The 19,422-nt window shown below is 39.1% G+C and overlaps 1 long non-coding RNA gene across 3 annotated transcripts in view; it reads left to right on the forward strand.

Moving 5' to 3' along the window:
- The window catches only part of LOC109562363 (uncharacterized), a 537,301-nt gene that overhangs the window by 400,460 nt on the left and 117,419 nt on the right, over positions 1–19,422 (forward strand). The window contains exon 5 of one of the 3 annotated variants that reach the window (XR_011567831.1): positions 758–18,791. The exons of the other annotated variants lie outside the window; for them this stretch is intronic. This is a non-coding gene — a long non-coding RNA (uncharacterized lncRNA). Of the gene's footprint in view, positions 1–757; positions 18,792–19,422 lie in introns of those variants that run through there. 3 annotated transcript variants of the gene reach the window in all.

Genomic DNA, 19,422 nt, shown 5'->3' on the forward strand with positions numbered 1-19,422 from the left:
ATGACCAACCTATGCTGTCTAGACAGCATATTTAAAAACAGAGACATTACTTTGCCAACAAAGGTCCGTCTAGTCAAGGCTATGGTTTTTCCAGTATTCACGTATGGATGTGAGAGTTGGACTATAAAGAAAGCTGAGTGCCAAAGAATTGATACTTTTGAACTGTGGTGTTGGAGAAGACTCTTGAGAGTCCCTTGGACTGCAAGGAGATCCAACCAGTCCATCCTAAAGGAGACCAGTCCTGGGTGTTCATTGGAAGGACTGATGTTGAAGCTGAAACTCCAATACTTTGGCCATCTGATGCAAAGAGCTGACTCATTTGAAAAGACCCAGAGGGATGGGATGGGGAGGGAGGTGGGAGGACGGTTCAGGATGGGGAACACGTGTACACCCGTGGTGGATTCATGTTGATGTATGGCAAAACCAATACAATATTATAAAGTAATTAGCCTTCAATTAAAATAAATTTATATTAAAAATAATAAAAAAAAAAAAAAAAGAAAAGACCCTGATACTGGGATAGATTGAGGGCAGGAAGAGAAGGGGATGACAGAGGATAAGATGGCTGGATGGCATCAGTGACTCAATGGACAGGGGTTTGGGTGAATTCTGGGAGTTGGTGATGGACAGGGAGGCCTACTGTGCTGTGGTTCATGGGGTCGCAGAGTCGGACATGACTGAGCGACTGGACTGAACTATGAGGAGACAAACCATATGTCCTAAGGATTATCCAGGAATTCTCTATTTATCCTTCCAGATCCATCAGTCTCCTCCTTGTTCCACAGCCTGAGAAGTTGTCATTTTGGACTGTATGAGTGGGTACCCTTGACCTCTGGCTTCCGACTTGGCCAAGCATGTCACTGGCAGGACATGTGAGGGAGAAGGTGCTGGAGACAGGGACGCTGAATCCCACAGCGCACTCTAGCGTTCCTTTACAGCGGCTGCTCTCTCAGTCCTAAAGCGTGCATGACTTTTCACGTGGGCCAGCGCTGGTATTATGCATCACGTCCTCTCTTCTTGGTTTACTTTAACACTCTCCACAGTTTGCAAATAGACCCTTAGGTAAGTGTTCCTCCCTTACCCTTTTGTTATAGTATCTTTCCTTCTGTGACTTTGACAGGTACAAGGGCGTTTTGTAGTCATATGATTGCAGTTGAGAATAACTGATTCAACCCATATGCGTCTTTACCAAGTATGATGCATTCCCAAAATGCTTTCTACACTCTGTGGATGCAACGGATACTGTTTGTGTCTCATCAACTTTTGTTCTAGAGTCTGTTCTTAGTTTCTTGAGATAAGACATCTCCCTTACCTTACTGCACAGTCTTCGGTTTTGATAATGTACGTTCCTAGATTTGGAATCCAGCAGTGTATGGACACTAATCTTCCATGACACTGAGCAGATGTCACTATTTGTTTCCAAGAGAGCTGGGGGAAAGGATTAGAATGTGAAAAGGGTCGGCTGGTTCTCTGATTTTGTAACGCTGAGCCAAACTTCTAGCATCTCTAGATTTTAATTTCCAGTTAAATGAAGTAAGAAACCTGGGTCCAGTGAGTACTTGTTTCTGTGAATGCAGTTTTATTCCTTTATTAAGCCTTGTCAATACGCCTGGTACTCAGAAGACTGATCTTGGTGTGTTAAAAATCTAGAGCAACTTGATGGAGAATCGTACTAGGAAGTATCATTTCTACCCCTAAATTATGTTCCTTGATTCTTACATTTCCTCACTTGGGATCCATTCTTTTTTTTGCAAAGTTCATGGATAGTCTCTAGGCAAGGTGTACAGTCCCTTGATTTTATGTTGGAAGACTGGCTGGGTCCATGTACATTTCTCTGGGGTGAGTGTCCATATCTGATACTGGATGCATGATTTTTTCCTTTCCAGCAAAAAAAATTAAGGATTACTGTCCTATTCCTTTTCCTCACACCTATTCCTGGAAGACATGGGGGTGCTAAAGTTCCAGGCTGCCAAATATATAATTAATACATGACCTACTGCCTTCATACATGCATTTATCAGGTACCATGAGCCATCTTCTTTTCACAGGTTTTCATATTTCTTTAAAGTATTCGGATGTATTTTCAGATCAACCTTTGACTTGTAGAAATGATAAAGAGGCTTTTTGTCTATGTGACTTTCTTTTTAACTATAAACAGCAGGCATATTCAAGGATTCTTTTAGGATAAAGAGAAGAAAGAAGAAGTTTGCTCTCACAGAATGAATCAGATTAGGAGTCTTTCAGATTCAGTGTCTAGGTTGTTTTCTGAGTGTTTTTCCTTCTCTGAAGCACTAACTTGTCTGATGGAATTCTCATTGAAGTTTCTGTCTCTATCACACTGTTCTATCAAGCCTTTAGTTTCCCTTTCATTGATTTTTTTCCCCTCCTGTTTCTCCTTATAAAAGATGTCAGGTCACATCTATAGGATAGTAAGTGGGGGTAATACTTTAGTATTTTCATACAGGATCAAATTCTAGAGGAGGCAGAAAATAAATTTGCCTATGGGTGATGTTTGTGTTTCCAAAATATATCCCTCCCTCCAATACATTTCAGTCTGGTTTCCATCCTCAACATTTACCCAAACCACTTCAGTTAACTTAATCAATTATTGTGTATCTGTCTCTCTACCTGCCTATCTCTCTTTTATCTATCTAATCTAATTTTCTGTCATCTATCTCTATCAACTCATAAAGCATTTTGAGACAGTGTTCTAAGTGCTTTACAAGAATTACCTAATACTTCTTAAGGATTACCTTATTTTATTCTAAAAACCCATGATTCTTAAAATCAATTTATACTCTTAAAATTATCAAAGATATCAAAGAGCATGTATTTACATAGGCTTACTATGTTGACATTTTTCATATTCTAAAATAAAATTGTGACTACTTGAAATATTTATTTAGTAGTTAGTTTGATAATAATGATAAAGCCATTATAAGGAATGTAACAAATTTTTTATGAAAATAAAAATATTTTCCAACACAAAAGCAATGTAATGAAAAAAGTGGCACTCTTTGATATTTTTCAATTTTTTAAAAAATAACTGATTTAACAAAAGACAGCTAGACTCTCATATCTTCTTTTGCATTCAATCTGTTGTGATACGATATTTTGCCAGAAACATATAAAGAGATTCCAGCCTCATTTAGATATCTAGTTAGGAATAGAGAACTGTTTGTTATTTCAATGTTGAATTCAAAATCATGTCAATACATTTTTCATAGTCTGTTGCATTTGAACACTGGAGTGTTTTAAACCTCAAATGGATATTTTTGCTTATGTGGAATTTTGGAACATTATATATTAGACATTTGGTTCACTGAGATACACAGGTGTTGGCAGTATTTACACATTTCATTATATAATATGGAAGATCAAAATACATTAAAATGAATATTTTTACTGATTCATCCATAACATTCTTTTACGAAATTGACTTTTTTTTTTTCTTTTACCTGAAAATCGACTATGGAGAAGAATACAATGGTGATAATATATTTTACTGCTGCTTTCTTGGCTTTGCAGGTCAAATCATTCAAAAAGGCAAATAATGAATGAGCATTATTATGAAAGTAGTTTTGATCTCACGAATCTCCTGAAAGGGTCTCCAGAATCTCCTTGTGACCACAGAGCATGCTTTGATAAAACAGCTGTTCAACACAACTGTACTGCAGATGAGAAAACCGAGGCAAGGAGAGTGTAGGTGGCTTCCTCTAGGGTGCAGAGCTAGCAAATGAACGAGGTGGGATTCTCACTGGGGGGATCTGCTGAAGCCCTGCTCTTCAACTCCACTTTAACAATCAAGCATCTTTTTCGGCTGTCACTGTATTTTATCAGTGTCGTTTGTCATCTCTGCCGTTGCCTCTCTCAGCGGCTTTCTTACCTCAGCTTTCACAGTGTCAGCCTCTCCTCGTTGTCCTATACCACGTAGGCGGTTCTTTTTCTGCCTTCTTTGCAGTTACTTTCTCCTGTAACTACATCCTCAAGCTGAAGTACCTTCAGGTTTCCTCTTTCCTCTTGTCTCTTGCCCACTTTAAACTCCCTCTAGGCAGTATCCATAGGCCTGCCTTCATTACACTGATATGCAAATGCCTCAAAGCTTTACATCTCCAGCTCTCATTTCTCACCAGTAAAACACTTTTATTTTTAACTCATTTTGCATGATGTCTTCCTTCAAATATATTCTAAACGCTATAGGACCGTAAGTAGAACTTGGCACCCTTTTCCCTGACCTCAGACTAAAGCTGCTTATTTTCTATATCCTACTTAATAAAGTTCTTACCATCTATCCAGTTGTTAAGACAGGAGCCTAAGACTTACTGTTTCATACTCCCATCCTCGAGTTTGCTCCTGTATCTTGTACGGTGACTGCAATATTCCCTCTCTTAAACATTGATGGTGACTGCAATATTCTTTCTCTTAAACATTTTCAACAGTGGGGACAAAGTATCATACACATTCAGATCTGTTTCCTTTCTGCTTAAAAATTCAAGGTCTTTTCATTGCCTTTCTGATAAAGCCTAATACTTTAGGGTAGCCTATGAACAGAATGACTATAGGCCTCCAGTCACTCAGTAACTGGTAAGTCATCCACGCCTAATATTATTAGTAGAAACCCATTTCACTCTGAAAAGTGCCTTGGTTTGCATGAGGAGTGTATATCATCACCATGCCTATGAGTGTTCTGCGTACTTGGATCTCTGATTTCATCACGTACAAAACTCTTCCTCACTCTAAACTTCAACAGAAGGCTTTCTTTAAGTTCTTGAACTACAAGCATTTTAATCTACTTACCTCCTAGTGTTTCTTCAGATTTCATTTCAGTCTTCACATTTTTGGGGAGACTTCCAGATTTTACCTGATTCAGTCCCATGGCACCATCAGCATTCTCTTTATAGCTCTTGTTTCATTCGCAGTGAATAGTTCTGTGCTGAATTTCCATATCGTGTTTTAGACTATAAACTGCAGAGGCACTGAGTGTGCCCTCTAAGCACACTGTTGTGTCCTCAATATCTTTCAATATTTGAACAAAATGGGCATTCAGTAAAATTATTTTGAAGAAGCAATCAATGCCTGAGATAGTAATTCATAGATTTTTACTAACATCTGTGGAAAAAATCAATATTTCACTATTTTTGAACACTCTTTAAAATGCAAATATGAATAGCTTTAAGCGTTGTTATGCTCTCCTTTTTCTGAGTTCGTTCATCAGAGAACTTTTCATCTTTTATAGGAAGAGCGGAGGCGATGAAACTAGTGGGGTCACAGAAAAGATAACTCAAGAATAGTGGAGTGGCAGGAGTTAAGAGTGTGCATATGAGTGTGTGTGTGTATTTGTATGTGCGTGTAGAGTTTGTTGGTGGTATGAAACTATTGGGAGGTGATTATTTTTCTCTGTTTAACTGCTGCGTGGCAACCTTATGGGACAAAACCTCACAACAAATCTATGAGCCCTGCCATGCAGGGTCACCCAAGATGGGCGGGTCATGCTGGAAAATTCTGACAAAACGTGGTCCACTGGAAAAGGGAATGGCGAACCATTTCAGTATCCTTGTGTTGAGAACCACATGAACAGCATGAAAAGGCAAAAAGATATGACACCGGAAAATAAACCCCCTCAGGTTGGTAGGTGTACAATATGCTATTGGGAAAGAGTGGAGAAATAATTCCAGAAAGAATGAAAAGGCTGGGCCAAAGTGGAAACAATGCCCAGTTGTGGATGTGCCTGGTGGTGAAAGTAAAGTCCGATTCTGTGCAGAACAATATGGCATAGGAACCTGGAATGTTCGGTCCATGAATCAAGGTAAATTGGTCAAACAGGAAATGGCAAGAAACATTTTAGAAATCAGTGAACTAAAATGGATGGGAATGGGAGAATTTAATTCAGATGATCATAACATTTACTACTGTGGGCAAGAATCCCTTAGAAGAAATGGAGTAGCAAGAGTCCAAAATGCAGTACTTGGGTGCAATCTCAAAAGCAACAGGATGATCTCACTTCATTTCCAAGGTGAGCCATTCAGCCATTATTCAAGTCTGTGCTCCAACCTCTAATGCTAAAGAAGCTGACATTGAATGGGTTTATGAAGACCTACAAGACCTTCTAAAACTAACACCAAAGAAGATATTCTTTTCATGATAGGGGATTGGGATGTAAAAGTAGGAAATCAAGAGATACCTGGAGTAACAGGTAAGTTTGGCCCTGGAAATGAAGCAGGGCAAAGGCTCACAGAGTTTTGCCAAGATAATGCACTGGTCATAGCAAACACTGTCTTCCAACAACACAGGAGATGACTCTACACATGGACATCACAAGATGGTAAGTACCAAAATCAGCTTCATTATATTCTTTGCAACTGAGGATGGAGAAGCTCTATACAGTCAGCAAAAACAAGACCTGGAGCTGACTGTAACTCAGATCATCCTTATTGCTCCTTATTGCAAAATTCAGGCTTAAATTGAAGAAAGTTGGGAAAACCACTAGACCATTGAAGTATGACCCAAATCAAATACCTTATAATTATACAGTGAAAGTGACAAATAGATTCAAAGGATTAGATCTGTTAGACAGGATGCTTGAAGAACCACAGATGGAGGTTTGTAACAGCATACAGGAGGTCATGACCAAAACCGTCCCAAAGAAAAATGCAAGAAGGCAAAATGATTGTCTGGGAGGCCTTGCAAATAGCTGAGGAAAGACTAGAACCAAAAGACAAAGAAGTAGATGCAGATACCCATGTAATTTTACCCTTTACCATTCAATTCAGTTCAGTTCAGTCTCTCAGTTGTGGCCAACTCTTCGCAACCCCATGGACTGCAGCATGCCAGGCCTCCCTGTCCATCAGCAACTCCTGGAGTTTACTCAAACTCATGTCCATTGAGTCAGTGATGCCATCCAACCATCTCATCCTCTGTCATCCCCTTCTCCTCCCACCTGCAATCTTTCCCAGCATCAGGGTCTTTTCCAGTGAGTCAGCTCTTCACATCAGGTGGCCAAAATATTGGAGTTTCAGCTTCAACATCAGTCCTTTCAATGAATAGTCAGGACTGATTTCCTTTAGGATGGATGAGTTGGATCTCCTTGCAGTCCAAGGGACTCTCAAGAGTCTTCTCCAACACCACAGTTCAAAAGCATCAATTCTTCAGTGCTCAGCTTTCTTCACAGTCCAACTCTCACATCCATACATGACCACTGGAAAAACTATAGCCTTGACTAGATGGACTTTGTTGGCAAAGTAATGTCTCTGCTTTTTAATACGCTGTCTAGGTTGGTCATAACTTTTCTTCCAAGGAGTAAGCATCTTTTAATTTCATGGCTGCAGTCACCATCTGCAGTGATTTTTGAGCCCAAGAAACTAGTCTGTCACTGTTTCCACTGTTTCCCCGTCTATTTGCCATGAAGTGATGGGACTATTACAGTAAAATATCTTGATTGAGGCAAGCCAGTGGACCTTCCTTTTTTTTAAAAAAAAATTTTCCTTCACTCTGTATAACAGGCTCCAGTTTCATCCACCTCATTAGAACTGATTCAAATGTATTGTTTTTAATGGCTGAGTAATACTCCATTGTGTATTTCTTATCCATGCATCTGCTAATGGACATCTAGGTGCACTGGGACGACCCAGAGGGATGGTATGGGGAGGGAGGAGGGAGGAGGGTTCAGGATGGGGAACATCGTGTATACCTGTGGCAGATTCATGTTGATATATGGCACAATACAATATTGTAAAGTTAAATAATAAAATAAAATTTTTTAAAAAAATGAAAAAAAAAATTTCCCTTGGTGAGAGAGTTCATTTTTGGCTCACTGGACCCTCTCGCACCATGGCATTTATTGCAGTTCACTGAAGGAGAGGCAAGGGAAAATAGTGCAGTTGTGTGCCAAGAGGGTAGTCAGAGAGGTTACTGTGTGTAGACTTGTTTAATGAGCACATGGAGGACACTGCCTCTGCCCCCGAGTTATCAGAATTTTCCAGAAGCTGAATGCTGGTTTAATACCGTGAGTCACAGGTAGTTTGAAAATGACCTCTGTTATGAATGCCTTGAAGAAGTCTTCTTCAAACAGGGCCACTCTGGGAGCCTGCTCAATTCGGTAAATGTGCCCACATATTTTACCCAATGTTTGCTGGTGGATCGAAAAGTGTAAACCCTGATACTAATGGCAGGGACTTTATTTTTAGCTAAAATTATGAAAACACCTAGTGATCTCTGTCCTACTGCTGAGTAGGAATCATCACGTTGCATTGCTGACTTTCAAAGTGGCACATGACTCCTGTAATTGGATGAGCCCAGGCTCCTCCTAAGCCGCTCTGCTTCTACCTGGAAGACAAATGATGTAATAACTACACGTTAAAACATCTGAGACTATGTTAAAGGTCTATGCTACTGACTATAGTTAGCCCCAAGGTGTGGTATGTAATCTAGTCCCTTGGAAGGTATCAAACACAGTTGAAATAATTTTTTGTGTTGTGCATTTTCTGTGGTTTAGTGATAGTTTTTGCTTAGCAGTTTGTAGAAATCTTCTCAATGTCTAGGGCTCAGTTATCAAGATGATGACTAAAAGTGAAGAACTGACGCTTTTGAACTGTGGTGTTGGAGAAGACTCTTGAGAGTCCCTTGGACTGCAAGGAGATCCAACCAGTCCATTCTGAAGGAGATCAGCCCTGGGATTTCTTTGGAGGGAATGATGCTAAAGCTGAAACTCCAGTACTTTGGCCACCTCATGCGAAGAGCTGACTCATTGGAAAAGACTCTGATGCTGGGAGGGATTGGGGGCAGGAGGAGAAGGGGACGGCAGGGGATTAGATGGCTGGATGGCATCACTGACTCGATGGACGTGAGTCTGAGTGAACTCTGGGAGTTGGTGATGGACAGGGAGGCCTGGCGTGCTGCAATTCATGGGGTCGCAAAGAGTCAGACATGACTGAGCGACTGAACTGAACTGAACTGAACTGTGCAATTTAAGTAAAATGTTAAACTTTGCCTTACTTGTTGGGTTTCCCTGTAACTCAGCTGGTAAAGAATCTGCCTGCAATGCAGGAGACTCCGGTTTGATCCCTGGGTTGAGACGATCCCCTGGAGAAGGGATAGGCTACCCACTCCATTATTCTGGCCTGGAGAATTCCATGGGGTCACAAAGAGTCAGACATGACTGAATGACTTTCACTTGCCTTACTTGTTATTTTTGCTTTATAAACAAAGCAAAATTTATTTATTATTAATTTATTTATTTTTATAAATTATACATTCATAAAATTTATACAATTATAAATTTCATTTATTATAAATATATTTATTATTTATTTATTTTCAGAAATAAATCTATCTTCTAGAATTAAGACTAAGAAATAAATAAGATAATGTATGTGTAAAAACTCAAAAATCTGATCATTTTGAAACTTCTTGCTTAGATTTTATAAATGTTATGTTTTCCACTTAGACTATAAATTATATGCCACCTCTGAACATTTTTTGAAGTAGATAATTCATGTTTAAGTTTCACTTTTAGTCTATACATTGGTCCATGTATTCTAGAATAAATGTTCTATTAATATTTCTTCAATAAGCATTTATTAAACACTATTAATGTTGAGAATCATAATTAAATCATACATCTTTTCCAGTCAATATCATTAAATAAACATTTTGACTTTCCTTTATTATAGAATGTGACATGCTAATTATCCTTATTTCTTTAGGTCTCTCCTCATATCAAGTATAAAAACATCTTTTGGAATAATATTGTGATTTATTTAAATTTGTGTCTACCAAACAGGAACAATTTCTGGTCTATGGCCAGAACTCAGTAACAGCTTGTTAGATGGGTAGAATATCTATAAAATGCACATAATTGTAAGGGGGCAAACTTACCAAAGAGGGACTTGACCACTGAAGACCCAGATTCAGACAGGTAACCCCAAAACAAATGTGTCAGCAAAGAGGTTGCTGACATGCTGCGGAATCAGCAGAATTGATTCACTGCTTCTTGCTTCATGGTGTGTGTGTGTGTATGTGTGTGTGTGTGTGTGTGAGAGAGAGATTTTGCAGATAAAAGGGCACTGTCATCACTATAGGGGAGGAAAAATGGAGTCTGAACAAGCCATATGATGTGCGAAATTCAAGATAGACTTAATCTGAGAGACATCATCCTAAAAGTTCATCAATTCATTCAACAAATATATTTTGAGTGCTTGCTACATGCATTATTTTAAATCATGAGAAAACAGCAGTGGACAAACAGAGCCCTACTCAGAATCCACATTTTAGTTAATAAAAAATAAAAAATATTTGGAGGATAAAGAGAGTTCTTTGTTAGAGAGACAGTAGAAAGTTCTTCTCCTTGTAAATCCAATATTTTAAATCATGTCTGAAAAAGATATGGCTAACGAAGAGTTCCAGGGTTTCCACCCAGTTCTTTCACTACTCAGTAGATCTCTCTGGAAAGAAACTATTCCCCTTGCTTTACTTAACCCCCACATGCTACAACTTAAGCTAGTTTCCTCAAAGTCTGTGTCCATAATGGGAATGAAGATAAAGAAAGGATAAGCACTAGGATGAAATAAAGGTCAGGAGAGGCATTTTTAACAGGAAAGAAAGTGTGAAAATGAATCGGTAGTCACTCAGTCGTGTCCGACTCTTTGCGACCCCATGGACTGTAGCCCACCAGGCTTCTCTGTCCACGGGATTCTCCATGCAAGAATACTGGAGTGGGTTGCCATTCCCTTCTTCAAGGGGTCTTTCTGACCCAGGGACTCCCGCATTGCAGACAGATTCTTTACCATCTGAAAAATGAGAAAAATGAACAAGAAACTGTATTTAGGTTTATTTCGAGAGCAAGGGGAAATGAGAAAAGATGTTTGTGAAAACACCATCCCTACTTGGCTAAGATCCCAGATAATTATATTTAGACCTAGATATTAATTTTCACAATCTCTCATATTTATTTTACTCAGTTTGGTAAACAGATATTCTTTAATCTATTTTTATTATTTGTTTCTCTTTAAACTTAAACATATAATCTTCTTTACCATATAAGGGTAGATTTCATTGACTATCTTATTTTTCTTCGGATATGCAAGTCCCCAAGTAGACCATGGTCATCTATTTTGCAGAAAATTGTATTTCTTACTCTGTCTTATTTTGTGCTTCTTAGAAATAATCTTTCTGTTTTAGACATTAGACGTAGTATATTTTATAGTAAAGGAACATTGAGATGTCATTGGCAGTTTTCTTGAAGTTATCTCTTTATGAAACTCTGTCTTGACATATAATTGAAGAAAAGACACTAGCCCATATCAAAACTTGGGCACGAATGGAGAATGCAGGAGGGGTTCATCTTCCCCAGGTGATGTGACCAGTATACAATGCCTGTCTCAGTAACGTAGCTTTGGTGATTGATCACTCTGGTTTCTGTATCATTCAACATCATTCAAAAAATATTTTCTTGTGCTGTTTAATTTTATTTATTTGATTTCCTAGTTTTTTTCTTTTGTTTTAAATGCATTTTAATGAATTTCCGCCTTCTCAAAATGTCCTTCTAAAACAAGGTAAACATTCACAGTGACCTTTTCTGTTTCTCATGATACTTCCAGTTCACCTATTGGTTTCCATGTACAATGGGTTCAATTAAAATTTCCTGCTTCTGCCTACACACCCAGTCTTCTCTCTGCATAGTCTAGTTTTATGAGGACAACAACTTTTTCTGTAGGTAAAATCATCAATTCACTGAAAGCGTGCAATTCATTAGTCTCCAGTCTGTGTAAATTTAGGGACTGAGGTATTCTTAATCTCAAGTTCAGCTGATTAAGCCTAAGGATTTAATAGTTAATACAAGTTACACATTTGCACAGCCATCCCTAATGTTAATAAAGGTGTACATTTTACATAACCTTTGCATTGCTCTTCTTGTCAATCAGCTTTAGCTATTCTTAGTCTGATGAGGCTAGACAGGTGGTTGGGGTATGTACACAGTCATGAGGGTATAGGAAAAGCATTTAAGCGTTATTTGGTCACATAGATGTGTAGAAAGATAAAGAGGAATGCAGAGAGAGGGAGGCAAGTGTGGTTTCCTTAGTGACTGTAAACTTACTGAACATCATTCTTTCACCTTATTGAGGGCTGTGAGTCCAACTCTTCATTTTCTTCATAGACTTGCACGTTCTAACAAGAGTATTTTTACTAACTGTGGTTCTACTTTGCCCTTTTAAAAAGCTACCTTCCTATGTGATTACTGTCTTCCTTTTCCAATGATAGCGCCCAAGAAAGCAGTTTTAACTGTAACCTCTAAAACCACTCACGCAGATCTCACCTATAAAATGGAGTGTGTATCCTCACCACAGTACATTCACATTGGCATTGGAAAAGTAAAACCTTAATTTTTAGAGTTATGGAGTTGAAAGGCTACCACCACAAAAATGTGCATGATGACATTTACATAGCCTCAATGACATGACACTTCAGAATGGGAGCGCCGAGTCTCCTGACTGTGGCCCACCTGCAAGTCATTATAGACCATCATACGTTTCTCAAGTATTTATAGAGCTTGACCAACCTGTCAGAGAATAATAACAGCATTTTATACTTCTGGTGTGCCCTACATCTCAGTGTTCCTTACTAACATGAATAAATTCCTGTATCACTTCTGTGCGATATTGGATAAATATTATGACATCAAGTTTTACAGATGGGGAAGTTAGAAAATGAAGCACAGATGTTACATAATTTTCTCCAATCCCGAGTCAATATGTAGCACTTTTCCACAGGCTGCATAAATAATACCAAGGATCAAAACTGATGTCCAGGGAAGTAGAGATGGGTGGCGGGAAGTGGGGCTCATTTAAGCCAATTGAATGTGGAAAAGCCACAGTGGGAATAGTTAAACTAAGAAGGTGATTAAAAAAAAAAAAGAGGTATTAAGTCACTGTGATTTATTTATAGCTTCTAGCCTAGTGACTTCCCAAATGAATTTCCAGTTAGAGAATTAGGATTCTCTTCTCCTCTAAGGTATTTCCGCAAGAAAAAGAATGAGAACAGACACTAGGAAGAAAATTGCATTAGACTCCTAATGAGGGATTATTGTTCAGTTGGTCTGGACTGATAATGAATTTCCTTAGATGGACTAAGGAAATAATTGATCGAGAACTCATATTTGTGATGTCTTTAGCACTAGAACTCTCATCTTTGCTCTTTTCTGTCCCCTTAATCTTTATCCACATCTGTTCATGGTTACATACTTCCTCTCTTTGCACAAAATATATTGTATATGTAATATATTTATACATATCTACATTATTCAATATATATTGAATACAAACTGGATGTATTCTTCTATATATAGACACTGTTTTTTTTTGTTTTGTTTTGTTTTTGGTCATTTTTTGTTTTTTAGACACCACTTTTACGTTCTTAATAGTTTTGATTTTCTCAGGATCTCAGATTAAATCAAAGTTTCTTGTGCATGCAGATTCCACAGGATTAAAAGAATCATTTGTATAGTTATGTCTTTAATATCCATCTCCCACTGTAAACTCCTTAAGAATAGCAACCATCTGTCAGGTTTCCACCCTTTCTTCTACCTTTGGCACATACCAGAGGGTCTGACATATAGTAGGTGCCCATTAAAAATTTCATGAAAGAGTGATTGGATAAGTGAAAGAAGGAAGCAATGAAATGTTGCATTTGAATGGATCTTGATCAGAGTCTAAGGAAACCCCCAAGACTGGAGCCATGACTGGTTTGTGAAATTCCCTGCAATTTCAAAAGCTTACTAAGGGTCCCAGAAGGATAGGGTGTAATGTGCCAGTGGGCCATATAAGACACTTGTGGAAAGTAACTTTAGGATAAGAGTTAAAGGGATTAGCTCTTTTACCTGTGGAGAACCTAGGCTTCGAGTGAATAGTCTAAGCAGTTTGAGGGAACCACTTGAGAGCAAGCTCTAAAATTAAATTAAAGAAGTTTGTCATCATTGTAAAAAACAAATTAGACGGGCATTTTGTTACCCAATTTTCTAGAAAGCAAAGGATTAAGTGGAAATAGTTATTGCACACCAAAGACTGTGGGTGCACTGAATTGTGAAGATGGCATTTGGTTCTATTAAAACACTACAAATATTTTCTTGATTACTCTACAATATCATGGATACCTTTTCAGTTACTTTGTTTTAGGCAGTGGAGATTCACTGGCAGTCAGGATCCCAGTCCTCCTCGAGGCTACATACAATCACATAGAACCAGACATTACAAATGTAAATATATAAATACGGTCATTTATATCATGGTAAGTGTTAGGAAGAAAGTAGCATAGTGTTTTAGGGATTAGACAGTGACTAGGGTAAAGGTGAAGGTGGATGGCTTTTTCAATGGCACCCTACTCCAGTACTCTTGCCTGGAGAATCCCATGGACGGAGGAGCCTGGAAGGCTACAGTCCATGGCGTCGCTAAGAGTCGGACACGACTGAGTGACTTCACTTTCACTTTTCACTTTCATGCATTGGAGAAGGAAATGGCAAGCCACTCCAGTGTTCTTGCCTGGAGAATCCCAGGGACAGAGGAGCCTGGTGGGCTGCCGTCTATGGGGTTGCACAGAGTCGGACATGACTGACATGACTTGGTAGCAGCAGCAGCAGCAGCAGCAGCAGGATAAAGGTGGAGGTGGATGGCTTTTTTCAATCCAGTTGCCTGAAACAGTTTCTGTAAGTACATCAAAGATGAATGTGAAAGGATAAAAAAGGAGTTATATATGTTAAGAACTGAAGGAGGAACTCCCTGGGATGGAGGGTAGGGTGGAGACTCTTAGCCATAAATGCAAAGGCCCTGAGGTGGGAAAGAGATTGGCAGAGTATATTTGAAGAAGGGAATGGGAGGTCAGTGTCATTGTGAACATAGTTGGGAGAAGGAACTGCTACAAAGGAGTTTGGAGGTACAGGCAGCAGGCCTCGCTACTCAAGGCATGGCTCATGGAGGAACAGTGAATTTACATGGTTTAATTTACTTTTATAAAGATTCACTCTGGGAGAAATTGAATTTGTATGAAGACCATAGCAGAGGGTGAGTTTCTGGCAGAAGTCTGGGTGACATTGTGGTGATTAGGAGTAGGCAGATGGAGTTAGAGGTGAGGATACAAAGAAGTGAGTATCAGTAGAATTAGGGAAGTACTGGTGGGCTGTTTGGCTAAGAAAATGTTTAAAGAAAGAAATGTCCCATAGACACTTGGCCTGAGCAATGGATAGATGGTAGTATCATCTACTAAGATGCGAAAAGACTAGAAAAGAAACCGATTTGGATATTACAACCACAGATTTGAAGTTGGACATACAAAAATATCAAATTGGTCTTTTTAAGTCAGGATTTCCTAATAGATAACTGTCCTGGAGATATATCCTATTTAAAGCCAGTGGACTATGTGAAAATATCTAGAGATGAAAAGAGAGAAATGTACCAGACTTAGGCCCTGAAACACCCTAGCATTTAAAGATTCTGTAAGTCATAGTTACTCAAACTATGCTCCGTAGACCTATAGCATCAGCATCGTTTAGAATCTTACTAGAATTGTTCAATTGCCAGATTTACTGATTTATCATTTGAATTTCTGTAAGAAGTTCTATTGTAGAAGATTATATTATAGTAAACAAGGAAGACAGAAATGGCGTAATGATTGAAATAGAACATTTGTAGCATGTGTTATCAGAAATATCAAAAGAGGTAAGTGCTTTAGGCAGGAAGGTTTGGTCAAACCTGTGGAATGCCCTGGTAGGTCAGATAAAGTAAGGACAGAAAATCATTCTTTGAATTTTATCACAAGTTATTTTCTGGCAAAATCTGTTCTACATTTATCCACATTATTATTAATAATCTCCATCAGCATAAAACATACTCTATTGGCTTCCTTTAAGTCATTTTTAAAAATTTCACACCCATGTCTCCTACTAACTCATTATTTTTGTTCTTTTTTATTGGAAAACTTATCAAAATAACTGATACAATTAATAGGATTTGTGTCTTCATTTCTTATTTCCTCTTCAATCAATTCCAGTACGGTTTCTGTCTTTATTGTACCAATTATGGAGAGTAGAGTTACTTAACAGCTGGACTGGTACAGTTAAATGCTTTTATCTAGGAATTCCTAGGTATTTTATTTAAATATAAAAAATATTTTATTTTAAAATACTTAAATAGGTACTGCTAGATAGGCCAATTTTATGTTCCTTAGGGGAATAACTTCCATTTCCACAGACCAGTCATATCTGGTATTAAATGGAGCGTCCATGTACAGAAGCATATAAAAATGAGTTGGAACAATCACCTCCATGGTGAAGTGGATAAAATTAATACTGCGCCAAGGGATCTGTCAAGATAAATAAAAAGAGGAAGGTGAAGATGTTGACAGCTATATCTACCTGGGCCATGTGTTGATGGAGCATTTAGCAGAAGGAAAAAGCTAGAGTGTGTAAAAAATAGTCTTCATCATTAGGTGAAAAGCTGCCCCCCAAAAAAAAGAGGAAAGAAAAAATTCAGAGAGCCATATAATTCTGCCATTCTGTCTCCAGCTGTACAAGTGCCGCATGTCTGAAAGATACAACTAAATGCTGGCTGAGAACTCTAGTGAAAGGATATAATCTTTAAGTAACTCAAAGTGCAATCGAACAGAAAAGGCACTCAGCGCTACTGACCTATTAAACAAGGGCTGAGTTACAATCAGAATGTGGCAGTTATGGTTACAGGATAGGTGATGAATAATTCAACTGAGTTTAAATCCTTTCTTCAAGTTACAGAGCTAGGTACTGTTCTGGCTACTGAGATTTTTAAATCTGTGGGATCAAGTTTAACGGCAAGGAAAAAAAGTGAAAGTGAAGTCGCTCAGTCGTGCCCAACTCTTTGCAACCCCATGGACTGTAGCCTACCAGGCTCCTCCGTCCATGGGCTTTTCCAGGCAAGAATACTGGAGTGGGTTGTCATTTCCTTCTCCAGGGGGTCTTCCCAACCCAGGGATTGAACCCAGGTCTCCCGCCTTGCAGGCAGATGCTTTACCATCTGAGCCACCAGGGAAGCCCATGGCAAGGAAAATGTCTTTTTATCAAAACATTACTAGAGACAGCAGCAAATACAGTTTCCCAAAGGCAAGTGCAGGTCAAGTAGTGTGTGTGTGTTGGGCATGAGCTGCTTAGGGAAATGATCATAATGAGGAATCATAAGGAATAATCCTAATGAGTCATGGGGGTGAGGAGACATTTCCATGAATCAGAAATATGCAATTTCGTGCACCTCCAAAACCAGTCATAAGACATGCTATGTAGGCACACACAAAATAGAGGTTGAGTGCATATCTGAATGAGCTAAAAGTTAGGAAAGTTTAAGAAAGGCTCCAAAATATGGAAGTAGAGAGGAGAAATGTGAATAGGGCACCAGCGTAGCCATTCATAGGGGTTACTCTGGAGAAGAGCAGACGATCCACTTTAACAGGGATATACAGTGTGCACGCACAGGGATGTTGAGTGCATGGTTGTGAACCTTGCGATAGCCTGACAAGCTCTTCTAGAGGAGCCGTGTGCCCTGGTGGACGATGTGCTCATCTAAAGGAAGGGACATTTTTCTTCTTGCAAAGGCAGTCACGTCCTCTGCCTAAACTTTTACCTTCAGGCTTTTATCTTCCCAGAGATAGTATCTTTTTTTTAATTTGAACAAACGTGCCCTGTAGGCTTGGGGGCTCTTATATAAGAAGATAGTGTGGGATTGGTCTGGCAAGAGAAGTTAAGGCCATATCGCAGAGGATCCTGAATGTTTCTAGAAGGGATGTTCTTAATTCAGGAGGCTAATCATGATTAGTATGTGACTAATCACAAGTGTTTTTCAGCAGAGATGGGGCCATGTTTGGAGCTTTAAATCAGACCTTAGCGTGAGTAGGATGGGGAAAAAATGGGAGTGGTAAGACCAGAGGAGTAGATCACAGAGCTTTACTTAATATAAGAAGACAATGTATTTCATGAATTAGACAACATAGATTACAGTAAGTATGAGATGCATGAAAGTGAAAATGAAACTGACAGTTGCTCAGTCGTGTCCGATTTTTGAGACCCCATGGACTATACAGTCCATGGAATTCTCCAGGCCAGAATACTGGAGTGGGTAGTCTTTCCCTTTCTCCGGGGGATCTTCCCAACCCAGGGATCAAACCCAGGTCTCCCACATTGCAGGCAGATTCTTTACCAGATGAGCCACAAACAAAGCCCAAGAATACTGGAGTGGGTAGCCTATCCCTTCTGCAGTGGATCTTTCCGACCCAGGAATCAACCCGGGGTCTCCTGCATTGCAGGCAGGTTCTTTACCAGCTGAGCTATTGGTGAATGTCCTGTGATGTATGATTTTGGTGAAATAAGAAAGTACATCTGCATTAGTAAACAGGAAATCAATGTCTATGACTAATAGAAAAAAATCAATACACTAATATATATCTTCTCTTCATGTTTTTGAAATCTAATTATTTTTAAGTTAAATGTTCCCATGTTGATGGCAAGATAAGAGTGTCTTTTAATCACACTCAGTTCCTAATTTTCACTGTTATTTTACTCTTTCAGTTTTGCATGAGAAAATCAACTCCATCAAAATGGTGTTGGGAATTCTCATAAGAATTAGATCTAAATAAATAGACATTAACCTTTAAATCTTACATATAAACATTAGAGAAATTTATGAATATGTTGCTCTTGATTCATAGACTGGAGTGCCTTTAGTCGTTAGTCTACCACGTTGTCAATGGAAACATACGATTAAAGGAGACATACATTGAGACATGTAAGTCACACATTTTATGTTGTTAGTCCAGGTGAGGCGGGGGGGGGGGGGGGGGGGGGGGGTTGTTAGATAGTTTCCATTTGTCCCTCCCAGTTTCCTCTCTACTCCTTCTCATTCTGCTCTCAAAGCCAGTGTCCCATCCACATGGACCACAATGGTAGGCCCTCTGTATTCCAGTAGGGTGCAGACTATGGGAAGGCTGTATCTTCTCCTGACTTCCTCGTTGCAGGCTTACTTGGGGTTTTCTACATCCCTCACAAGTTCTCTGTTCTTCCAATAGCAACCTTCTCTGCTGACCTTCATCTTACGGACTCTGGTAACCGTTTCCCTCTCTTGATCCTGTGGACTTTCTAGGATGGATAACAACCCTGCTTTTACTAGCCTAGGAGAAGGGGATGACAGAGGATGAGATGGCTGGATGGCATCACTGATTCGATGGACGTGAGTCTGAGTGAACTCCGGGAGTTGGTGATGGACAGGGAGGCCTGGTGTGCTGCGATTCATGGGGTCACAGAGAGTCGGACGCGACTGAGCGACTGATCTGATCTGATCTGTTATCTCACTGTTACTTGTGCTGTTCTGAAATTTTGTAAATATTCTCTGTGTTAAACTCTCTTCAAAGTATCCTCATGTG

The sequence above is a fragment of the Bos indicus genome, chromosome 7, assembly GCF_029378745.1.
Source record: "Bos indicus isolate NIAB-ARS_2022 breed Sahiwal x Tharparkar chromosome 7, NIAB-ARS_B.indTharparkar_mat_pri_1.0, whole genome shotgun sequence".
Classification (NCBI taxonomy): Eukaryota; Metazoa; Chordata; class Mammalia; order Artiodactyla; family Bovidae; genus Bos; species Bos indicus.